Genomic DNA, 12,520 nt, shown 5'->3' on the forward strand with positions numbered 1-12,520 from the left:
ATGTATTATAATAACTGACAGACACTATCATTTCAGCCGCTCTGTGAACATAGGAGCTCAGCTCAGCTTCGCAGCTGAGACACGAATAGACTATTAACTTAAAGCTTTTACTCTTAAACACAAAAGGCCCGTCCACTTTAATAAAAAAAGGAATATTTATTAAACAAGCCAGATCAAGAGCAGAAAAAACGCTCTCACAATTAAATAAATACAGCAAACTAACCTACTTCAATCGGTCTCTCTTCTCCAGTGGGTTGGGCTAATCCAAAAGAAGTGAAAACAAGGGGGGTGTTCTGAAGACAGACTGTTACCTGTGAAACAGGGGTGCTCTGAAAACACCCCCATTAGCAATTAGTGCTTTCCACCTGATGAAATGAACGCGGCGTGGCAAAACTGATGAAATGAACGCGGCAAAAAAATCGACCAATCAGAATTTTGGTCGAGCCAGAACATATCGACTAATCGACTGGGAGATTACAGCCCTAGCGTTTTGTGCTTGAGCACCACCAACAAAAACCTCGATCTCATTGGTCGGACAGTTTTTAACGCGCCACTTCAAAACAAAAAAATGAACCCAAGGCGGTTTTTTAAAATGACGCTTTTACGGCTGCCGTTTTGCGTGTCGGTGTGCACACTCACATTGGCACCCTTTGTTTAGTCACGAGGCGTTAAACGTCGGTGATAAACACGCGCGAAAATCGTCCCGTGTGAACAGTCACGTATTCTGAATAGCACAAAACTTAGTTCAAGTTAACTTGTACATTCGCGTCATTTTGTGCAGATGTAATTTGTAATATTATGTTTATTTTGTATATATCTGATTAATCGCATAGGATGCATTTCTTTGAGCTAAATCGTTGTGAATTCATTGGGTTTAGTTGCCGTTTTCAGCGAGTTGTTCCAGGAAGAGCGCGTCCACACATTCTGAATAACAGATCTGAGGCGGCGTTGGTGACATGTTGTATTAGGTTATATTTGATTATTAAATAAGTAATTTAATTAAATGATCAATCACATCGACTCATTTTACAATCCTTTAGCCCTTTATATAGATTAAAAACCCTTCTCATTCATTTGGTGAGGGACATTTTGAGTTTTGAGCAGCATTTGCACACCCTGTCATGCTGTTGACTATAATAAGCCATTGCAGTAGACACATATTGCAGTATTAAGGCTTTAATCAATTAAGAGATCGTTAATTTAAACGACGATCGATCATGGGAATTTGTGTAAATTGACATCCCTTCTATCTGTCTGTCTGTCTATCTATCTATCTGTTCAGACTGTTATACCTGTCTTTTTCAAGATCATGGAATGTTACGCTATTAATCTTCTACCTGCCCCATTATACACAATAAATCCGGTTTTATTATTATGAGAGGGCATTTCTCTGATGTGGAACTGTACACTGTAGCATTATAAGAGCAGGGCTCATGTGTTTCTGTGCCTAATGGCCTGTGGTTTTTCTGCCCCACTGCAGCTAGGAGAAAAGCAGCCTAATTTCCTGGGAAAAGCAAAGCTGAATTCTGTTCCCTGATTGGATGCACTGCTGGTTCTTCATACGAGAGTCACGTGTAAACATGCACACACACGCGCGCACATACAGAAAGTATAGAGTAAGCCTCTCCAACCTTAACTTTCCCTCTCTCTTAGCTACAGGTCTCTAATGAAGAACTTTTGACATTGCCGAGTGCTACGACTTAACATGGAGTTCAGAGGCGGGTTTGCACAACAAACAGATGTTCTTTGATGTCAGCTGCAGTGAGGGGGTGGAAAAAAATGGGAACGCTAAAAAGAAGTAGGAGGAAGGTGTCAGAACTCTAATCACCATGCAGCGTTTAGAAAAATCTATTGTATTTCTTAGCACAAGCTCAGGTTTGTATTCACCATACCCTTGCCCATTATACAACATACAATTCATTTGGTTAGTTATGTCATTAAGAATTCCTCTGAATTGTTTTGAACTGTGTACTGCCTTGGCATTTCTTTTAGGATTACAAAGCTGACAGTGACCTGTTACACTGACCTTATCTTCTATTTAAATAGGCTTTGAGTCACAGATACAATGCCGGCTTGCTGATCCAGAGACGTTGGATGGAAGCTAAATTACACAGGCTGTCAACCAAACCAATGTACAACTCCATTCGGGTGCATAATAAATTATGTAAAAGAGCCTAACAGCGAGAAAATGGCCGTGCCATTTGCTGTCACTTCAGACAATTTGTATTATGACATTTCACGAATGCTTGGCCAATTACCCCGAATAGATCTATTGCATAAACTACATAATAGTTTCCCTAGTTTCTCCACTTCAGCTATGTCATTTAGTTATTCATTAAACCACCCACATCACAAGTGCAAAATACAGCTCTGGATATGTACTCCATGAACAGCTCATTCAGGTTAGTGTGTGTCAGCAATGTGTATAAGTTATAGACCCACACACCTACAAAACCAGTAGTATTTTCCAAAACAACGGCGTTTACACAACATGCCACAATTTATTTCCACTGCAGTCAGCCTAGTAAATATTGTATTTGTAAAACTGCTATCATATTACAACAAATATTGTCTATATAATATCTTAATTTTCTATATACCTTATTGACCACCTTTACCTACTGTAGGGAAGTTTAAGTTAATATATTTATTATGGCTTTGATTTGAACCTAAAATCATAAAGGTATCAGTTTGTTTGCATAAAAGATGCATGCTGTATAATATCTCGCTAGTTTCCAATACTGAAGGATGTCTCAACGATACAAACCGCAGTCTTGGTTACAGTTTAATCAGACCTCTATTAGCTAACTAACAATTTAGTTTTCAACTGGTCAACTGCCCTTGCGTTGGAGGAACTCACATAAGATGCAATAAAAACACTCTCACACTGGGGGTGTGACATGTCAAGACATGTCGGCTTTACCATTGTGTAGGCTGAAATACTGTATGGTATCTTATCTTGACAATAAGAAAGAGGAATCCCTCTGAATCAGTAACTGAATAGTTCATCCAAAAATGTGAAATCATTTACTTGCACTCATGTTGCTCCAATCCACATTACTTATTATATTAACATGATGCTTTTTCATCTTTTAGACATTTCTTGGTCTCTACTGCATTCTTTTTTTGTGTTCTATGGAAATTATTGAAAGTCATATGGAACTTGGAATGACACGAGAACATGTATATAATGACGAGATTCTGAAATATCCCTTTAAAAATCAGGCAAGTATACACATTCCATCTGAAATGAGCGCGTATTCAGTTTTACAGGTAACAGGTGGGTTTTTGAACTTTGAATCTGGAATTCTTACAGTTTTTTTTCTGTCTTGGAAGAACATCTCGATTTATTTCCAAGTGCTTTCTGAAGAAGAGATGCAACAGAAATGTGTCCTTGTTGGCACGTTTATGACGTCTATCTGCCATGTGGCTTTGTCTTTACTGCAGTTGCAGTCGCTTGCCCTGAGGCACTGTCATTTGAAGTTGAGAAAAAGAGCTGTAAGGTGTGGAAATGGCCTCTGAAGATCAAACAACTATCCCTTTCTCCTGTGTTACAAGGAAAGAGGAAGAAATGACATGCTGAGACATCAGTCCAGTCAAAAAAAAAAAAAAAAAAAAACTTGGAGGTGTCAAGAGAGCAGCTCGATTTTGGAAGTTACAGTGTGAAGGGGGCAGAGAAGGGGAAAAGGAAGGGTGTGAGGTAAAAAGGAGACGGTTGAATCAAATCAGGCGTCAGCAGAGGCCAGGCCCGTTCATATATCTCAAGACTTTCTGGACCTGCTGTGCTTAGAGAGGAAAGCACACCACATTCTGCTGCATTCCATCTACACACATGTCTCAAATCAGCACTGGACACCAGTATAAGCCAGCTAATATATTTGCCAGTTTTTCAACTGGGAGAGGAACATAAATGACTTTTCCTAGTATCCAATCTGGCTGTATTATTAAAATTTTCTACCAAAAAGAAGATCATTCTGGGCTGGAAAAATTGGCTTAAAGGTGAAGTGTGTCTTTTTAATTGGTGTTAAAATACCTGAAGCAGCGGTCTGCAATGTGCATTCAGTTGACATTGTTGCGCTGCAGCCACTTCATTTGACCTATCCGTCAGAAATAAAATTATTTTAATTTACAAATATTGTGTGTGAGAGGATTGCTATGAATTTCAAACCATTACGTCAAAGCTTGTTTTTAATGCCATAAAGTTCCTGAACTACATTACTCAGGTTCTCAAAACTAGGACTCATAAGATTGTAAACAAAGTTCTTTTTATTTTTGTAGGCAGGTTGTGTACTGTTCGGGCTGATTCTGAGAGAGGTTTCGGCCAAGCACTAGTCTGTTACACCATTTGAGGAGGAAAAAAAACAGAAAGCAAAAAGCTCAGAAAAATTAAAGCTGGAATTGGCCCTCGAGAGATGAAAAGAGAAAATGCAGAAAGCGAACAGACAGGAAGGGAGCATCTTCAGTTTGTCTCAGAACTGAAATTAAATCAGTATTCATGGCAGAAGGACAATCCATGGAAACCAGATGCACCTAAACCTTCATGTATTCACCTCTTTTAAAAATGCAGTTTTCATTCATTTCCTGCAACAAAGTCCGTCAGTATGTGTGTGAGCTTGGCCTGAGATGAATTGCCGATGCATGCTAAGCTGAGTTAGATCTTTACTGGAAGAGTGTCTTGCCAAACTTTACAGTGTATATAATATGTGTAACATATCTGAACGACTGTTTCTTGTCTTATATACAGAGGGGTTTTGGCCTCTTTTTCAAATTGGTGCATCTCCGTGCATTGCGGCTGTGCTTCAATGTGCTAGCAACCACTATAACCATTTCAGATATTTATTTTAATTTTCTTTTGGAGTTGTGAAAGAAAGACTGTTGCTTAGCTTTCAGATGCGTGCTTTGATGTCGCCAAAGAGGACACATACTTTGCCCTGACATTTATTGTGTCGGAGCATGACGGTTGCAAGACATTTACACCTCATAACAAGCCTACCTGGCATTCTGACAAATTTCCCCACTGTTCCGAGGTCAGATTAACATGAAAAATGTCACAAGTCTCCCCGGCCCCCTCTCATTATTCCAGCTCTTACCGCACAAACACCTCTGTCTCCTTCAAAACAGTGACCTTTGCTGCTTTTCCCTGCTGTTAGCACCCTAATTAATTTCTCAATGGCTAACATTATCTACTTAACACTAGCCCGCAAACAAAAAACGGAAATTAAAGCAGTGTTGTCATGATGGATGGATGGATGGCTATCCTTCATTTCTGTTCAATATGTCTCCTATTGTGAAAGCTATGGATATTACGTCTTTAACAGACAGTTTTTCAATATGAAATCCTTACAGACTTTTATGAAGCAAAATATTGAAGAACAATATCAACTCATCACGGTACACTGTGTAATCCAGAGTAACTCAATCAATATTATGGATACTGTTATCTAACGACACTGTAGATAAAATACCCAGTTCCACAGATGATGCATGTTTGATGAAGTTCAGCAATGATGTACCAGAGGCTGTACTATCATGTGAATATTGTCGGAACCAAAGGCACAATGTCCATCGGAGTGCAAGCAACACCTTTATCCATGATTATATTCACAATGCAAAGCAGCCTCGAGATTCTCTGAAAGGTGCTACTGGGTCAAACAGAGCTGTTGTAGTGAATGCTGATGAGAAGAGGCTGAATTCTGCTGTGTGTGGTCACCAGGCGCCGTGACATTAGCAGCTGAGGATGCCCTGTCACCTTGACACCAAAGAACAGTCAATGCCTTTTTCAGTTCTCCTGTCAATCATGTTAGAAGACCATTGCTCAATCATCCCTACCAACAACCAAACAGCCACTACGCCAGCAAAATCACTGAATGTATGTTAAACAAGCAGTGTTTCCCCTAAAGAGGGAGGATCCCATTTCCAGACAACTTCTCGTGTGTAAATGAAATCACTCGACCATAACAGAACACAAAGTTCATGTCAGCTGGAGCATATAGGCTTTCTTTGACTATTCAAAACTGCCCAGATCAGTCTATGCTGCAAGGAATTGACAAAATGCTCCTTTTTTGTGAGGAAGTAATAATTTGGTTAAATTATCTGATAGCATGAAAAGGAAACTTTATTTATATTATTTATTATTTAAATTTACAAAAGGGATTTTTTTCATAGTTTGGCTATACACAGATTGAGGTTTAAAGACATTGCGGTCATGCACTCTCAATGACGAGTTTATTTGTTAATGTTTGATTCTAAAGTCTACCAGCGTCACAGGAGATGTCCCACTCGTGTCAGTCTATCTACATGGCTATTTCCTGTTTGTCTAAAGTGCAGGCTCTATCATCAGCACAAACACAAATTCCGGCCAGAAAACTCCAATCCTGTTTGGAAGCAGTGATGTCAAAGTCACCATGGCAACTGCTCTTACAAATTATGCCTCTTCGTTCACTCTCCTCTTCTGTCTTTGTCCATGTGACATTCAAGTGTAATATCTTTTTGTCACAATGCTCTGGGCCTCAACGCTCCGATGCCAAGGACAAGGAAGGGGAATAACCTGACCTTTTGTAGCGCACAGAATGCAAGAAGACAGCAAGGTCAGAAGGTTTGTTTGTGGGCTTTGAGTGGCGTGGGGGGTTGTGTTGATGCCATTCTGGAAGTGTCTGTGGGAACACTCTCTTTGTCACTCACTCATTTATGCCATTCCTTGCATTTATGGAACTCCTTTTAATGCAGAAACACTGGACCTGCAGTGAGTAATTAAAAGAACAGTCAAAAATGAATATCGTGTCATCACTTACTCATCCTCATGGAGTCCAAACCAGACTGACTTTCTTCCGTTGAATTCAAAAGATGACGAGTATCCACCCAGCTAACGGAATGTTCTCAGAAGAACCTTGCCAGAACATTAATCAAAGTTTTCTCGAAGTTATGAACAAACGTTCTTCCAGTAACATTAAAGGGTTAGTTCACCCAAAAATGAAAATTCTGGCATTGATTACTCACCCTCATGTAGTTCCAAACCTCTAAGACTTTTGTTCATCTCTGGAACACAAATGAAGATCTTTTTGATGAAATCGGAGAGCTTTCTGTCCCTCTATTGACAGCTGCACAACTACCACTGTGACGCTTCAAAAAGTTCATAAAGAGATCATAAAACTAATCCATATCAATTGAGTGGCTTAGTCCAAATTTTCTGAAGAGACTTAATCACTTTATATGATGAACAGATTGAATTTAGGCTTTTATTCACATATAAACATTGATCAATTCACACATCAGTTGTGGTCAACGAAAGCTTAAGCATGTTCGCTTGACATGCGAGAACCAATGAGGTTCATTCTCATGTGTTACGCAGCACGTTTGAGCTTCAGCAAGAACCAATGAGGTTCATTCTTGTGTTACGCAGCACGTTTGAGCTTCCATTTTACCACAACTGATTTGTGAGTTGATGAATGTTTATATTTGAATAAAAGCCTACATTCAATCTGTTCATCATATAAATCGATCGAGTCTCTTCAGAAAATTTTACCTAAACAACTAAATTCCTATGGATTAGTTTTATTATCTTTTTATGAACTTTTTGAAGCGTCACAGTGGTAGTTGTGCAGCTGTCAATAGAGGGACAGAAAGCTCTCAGATTTCATCAAAAAGGTCTTCATTTGTGTTCCGAAGATGAACGAAAGTCTCATGGGTTTGGAACGTCATGAGGGTGAGGTATTAATGCCAGAATTTTTGGGAGAACTAACCCTTAAATAGCACATCTGTTCAAATGTATATGTTCTGTTATAACATTCTCAAAATGTTAGCACAAAAATGTTATTTATTCATCATTCAACTGAAGTTTTTTTTCTGAAATTCATCATTACTATCATTCCTATTTACTACTTTATTCAGAACATTTAGAGAACATTCAAAATTGAAGTATTGTTTGGAAACGTGCATAACCAAGAAAAAACATTTTCTAAACAATACTGAATGTTTAGAGAACAATCAGAAACAACATTTTCAGAAAATTCTTAGAACATATTTTTGTTAGCTTTTCATATTGTTCTTTTTTTGAGTGAATAATTTGAGTGAATAATGAAAAGTACTGTAGCTTGGACATTCTGATAAACTCTCAGGAGGAAAAATGGTCATACAGGTTTGGAACAACACAAGGGTGAGTAAATTATGACAGAATGTTCATTTTTGGCTGAACTGTCCCTTTAAACAACTGCTTAGTTACCAGCTGTACAGCTGATTAATGGAAATACAATGAACAGGAGTACAAGACATGATTGAAATGGATGAGTGCGATTGCCATGGTAATAGATGATGGCTCAAAGAGTGTGAGCAATACATACAAATTCAAAGACTTACAGCAAGACAATGCAGACAGTGCAGGCAGCCTTTCTTTCTTTACCAGACATCAGCCTCCCGGTTCACACTGCAGTATTAATAATTCTATCTGATTTTAAAATGACCTAAAATCAGCAGGAAAAAAATTGCCTATTTGTACAGCCAGATGCCAGATACGCTTTGTCAATAGATAAAAAAAAAACATCTGACTCATGCCTTTAAGCTCTGTTCCAAAGCCTAGTGGGCTGCCTAGTTTTCTACAACTTATTAATAATGTCAGCAAACTGTGATACCTAGGCTCATTGGGAAAACATGCCTATATTTTTGCTAATTTCCAAAAATGTATTGTATACATACAATTTACTGCAGTTCCCGGCTGATATAAACAGTACTAGTAAAACACCAACAACTTTTATTCCTTTTCACACAAATTGTGATTAAACAGGCTTGGATTTTCATGCAGTTTCTTGTACAATACTGTCAGTTTTGGGGTCTGTGTAGGACTTATTCAGGTATTAAAGCTGTAGGACTTATTCAGGTATTAAAGCTGCTGTCGGTTAATTTGATGGATGAAAATTTGACCTTGACATTTGTCTTTTCGAATGTAATAAGACTTTACAGTTTTATTTTCATACCTTTGATTTTACTTTAGTCACTGACACTGGTTAGAGTTGATAAATTCATTGCGCGTTCACAGTGTTCGAAGCGCTGTAGACTTTAGTCAGTCTAGATGCACTATTGAATTTAACGCAAAAAACACTAATGTGCAAAAATTGGATTTTACTGACGTTATCAATGATTTTTCAGATAGAAAAACAAGGAAGAAAATGTTTTAAAGTTATGTCATTTGAATTTATTCACACATAAAGCACAAATTTAAATGTCTATATATTAAAGGGCACCTATTATGCCCCTTTTTACAAGATGTCATATTGGTCTTGGGTGTCCCCAAAATGTGTCTGTGAAGTTTCAGCACAAAATACCCCACAGATAATTTATTATAACGTGTTGAAAATGTCATTTTGAGGCCTGTCTATAAAAAAGCGCTGTTTTGGTGTGTACCGCTTTAAATGTAAATGAGCTGCATATCCCCGCCCGTCTTTAGAAGAGGGTGTAGCATATACATCTCTCCTGTGCATGGCAGATTGCATACAGGTCTCACAGGGCGGGTCAATGTTAAAATGGCAGTGTCAGTCAAACCTTGCTGGCGGGCCTTTGCAGTGTGATGTCACACTGCAGAGAATCTGAGAACAGCTTGTTCTGAAACACTGCTTTTTTGGGGATTAAAAAAAATACTGGGTGGATTTTTTATAGTTTTAGGGTGGTTGTTTACACATACTGTCAACACACATTTATGTTCAAACATTATGTAAAAGTGGATTTTGCATAATAGGTGCCCTTTAACTAACAGCCTAGTGACATTGATTATTCGGGGTAAGGGGGGCCTATACTGTAATTCTGTAGACCAGGGGCCTCTTGTTGTCTTAAGGCACCCCTGCATGACTGAACAGCTCTATTAATAGTAAACATTTCTTGCTGTGCATTGTGGGATTGCCTTCTATGCGAAGAATACATGTGAAACTGCCTTATAAATTTCACTAAAACACAGTATCTTACCAAAACGAGGCAGTCTACTTTAAAGAATATCATCTCTAGCTCGCCTACGATGCATTAAAATGCTGCCTCCGTGGGCAGCTCACAAGGTTTTGGAACAGAGCATTAGTGCTTTTTTTCTTCCCAACACTGGGTTTATTGGGTTCATCTAGTACATTCTTTCACGGCTGTGTTTATCAAATTAATAAATAGCAGGCAAAAGCAGTTTAATTTTTTTTTTACACAAGCATATCTGAATCCCACAAACAGCTCAAAGGCATTTGCATGCCACATTCTGTGCTCACCATTATATCATCATCAGAAACAATGCAGCCAGCGTCAGCCTTTGAAGCTTTTTCACATGCAACACACACAAACCCCAGTGATTGTCGGGAGATCCTCTATTGATTCGCAACCGACATGCGTATTACGCAATACGATGGCTATTTATAGAGCATAGACTCCATGACGAATTAACAACACCCACACATCTCTGGATAATGGATGACGATGACGCTGCCGGTGCTCTGGGATCATTAAATGCTTGAGTCGTGAGAAAATGATAATCCAATAAAGCATGTCCTCAAATCTCTTTTTTAATCCTTAGATCAGTAAACATTGCCTCTGAGGTCCACATCTGTTCTTTGCAAAGTGCCTGACCAAATACAGTCTGGTGGTAATGTTAAACCTCAGCTACAAATGCAATACATGGTTGAACTGTGATTGCTGGGATCCAGTGTAATGATATTCCCAAGGCCTTATTGCATGTGTAATATTTATATACACCGTATATTAATATTAAAAAGAGCTGTGCATGCTCAAGTAACATGCATACACAAATGCAACGGCTGTTTTCAAACCTTAATGGTTTGATTAATGGTTGTGCATAGCCTACGGTGTCATTTTCTTGTCATTAACATTCGGTGACAATGGCGGACGCACAAAGTTCAATATTCCGCTTTTTCAAGAAATCGCAGAAAGAGAAAAAATCCCATCTACACCTAAGCCTACTTCTCCTTTCAACGAGGATACGGCGAGTGAAGCGGCACCTGAGGATTCCCATTTCCAGGACATGAATATTTCATCACTGGACTGTAGTGAGACTTCCACGACACAAATCTGCACAATGCCAAAAGATTTGGTCTCAGTATAAGAGCAGAAACAACTTAAAATACTAAATTATGGTCATACAGATAAGAGTAAGACATCATTTGACATCATTTATCATTCAAACCGTAAAGGTTTTATTCGTGTTCACTCACACACGAATAAACAAAAACAAAACATTGTTCTTTTACTATAAAGAAAACAAACAGAATGCCGCTTTCTGCCGTCTCGGATTCCTTTCTGTGAAGTCACAACAATTAATTGAAACTCATGTATAGGCTACTACTTGTCGCACAGTTTTTATTTTATTTTGTTCATCTGTAGGCCTATTTAAATATATTTAATATATTTTGCGTATATTTATTCCTTTTATATTTATATATATATACAGGGAGTGCAGAATTATTAGGCACGTTGATTTTCTGATCATATTTTTTTTCCAGGCACATTTGACCAATTCCAAACCACAGTAATCCTAATAACTACTATTGATTTAGTATTTAATAATGTATAAGTGATATATAACTGTTCATGAAGGCTGGAAATGAAAATCACCTTATATTCAGGTGTGCAGAATTATTAGGCATGTTTTCTTTTACAGATAAATTGAGCCAAAAAAGAGATTTAACTCAGACTGAAAAGTCAAAAAGTATTAAATGCCCATGAGAAGGATACAATACTAATGCAATACTAGACATTGCAGTTAAGGCGTGACCATTGGACAGTGAAATGCTCGTTGGGTCAGCAGGATCTGACAAAAACAGGTGGTGAAGAAAAGACACCTGTTAACTGCAAAAGAATTAAGAATTAAGGTGAAGAATTAAGGGTGAAACCATCAGGAACCCTTTAGTCTCCAGCGCCACCATTTTCCAAAGCTGCAACCTACCTGGAGTCTCCAGAAGTGCAAGGTGTCAGGATCTCAGAGACTTCTGTTTGGTAAAGAATCCTAAAAAATGACCCCCACTAGATAAGAATCACAAGCTGAAGTGTTGTAAAATACATGAAGAAGGTTTTTTTATAGGCTTTATGGACAGATAGGTTGAGAGTGACTCTTGAAGGACCAGCACCACATCCTCTAGTACCACTGTTTGAAGAATTCATCTTCCAGAATCTGGCAGTACGTTTTGGGAGTTCATTTTTAGTCCATCTCTGCAAAACGGACTTCAGGATGGACTAAAATGAACTCCCAAAACGTACTGCCAGATTCTGGAAGATGAATTCTTCAAACAGTGGTACTAGAGGATGTGGTGCTGGTCCTTCAAGAGTCACTCTCAACCTATCTGTCCATAAAGCCTATAAAAAAACCTTCTTCATGTATTTTACAACACTTCAGCTTGTGATTCTTATCTAGTGGGGGTCATTTTTTAGGATTCTTTACCTAACTGAAGTCTCTGAGATCCTGACACCTTGCACTTCTGGAGACTCCAGGTAGGTTGCAGCTCTGGAAAATGGTGGCGCTGGAGACTAAAGGGTTCCTGATGGTTTCACC

This window comes from Gobio gobio (genome assembly GCF_949357685.1).
Source record: "Gobio gobio genome assembly, chromosome: 1".
Taxonomy (NCBI): Eukaryota; Metazoa; Chordata; class Actinopteri; order Cypriniformes; family Gobionidae; genus Gobio; species Gobio gobio.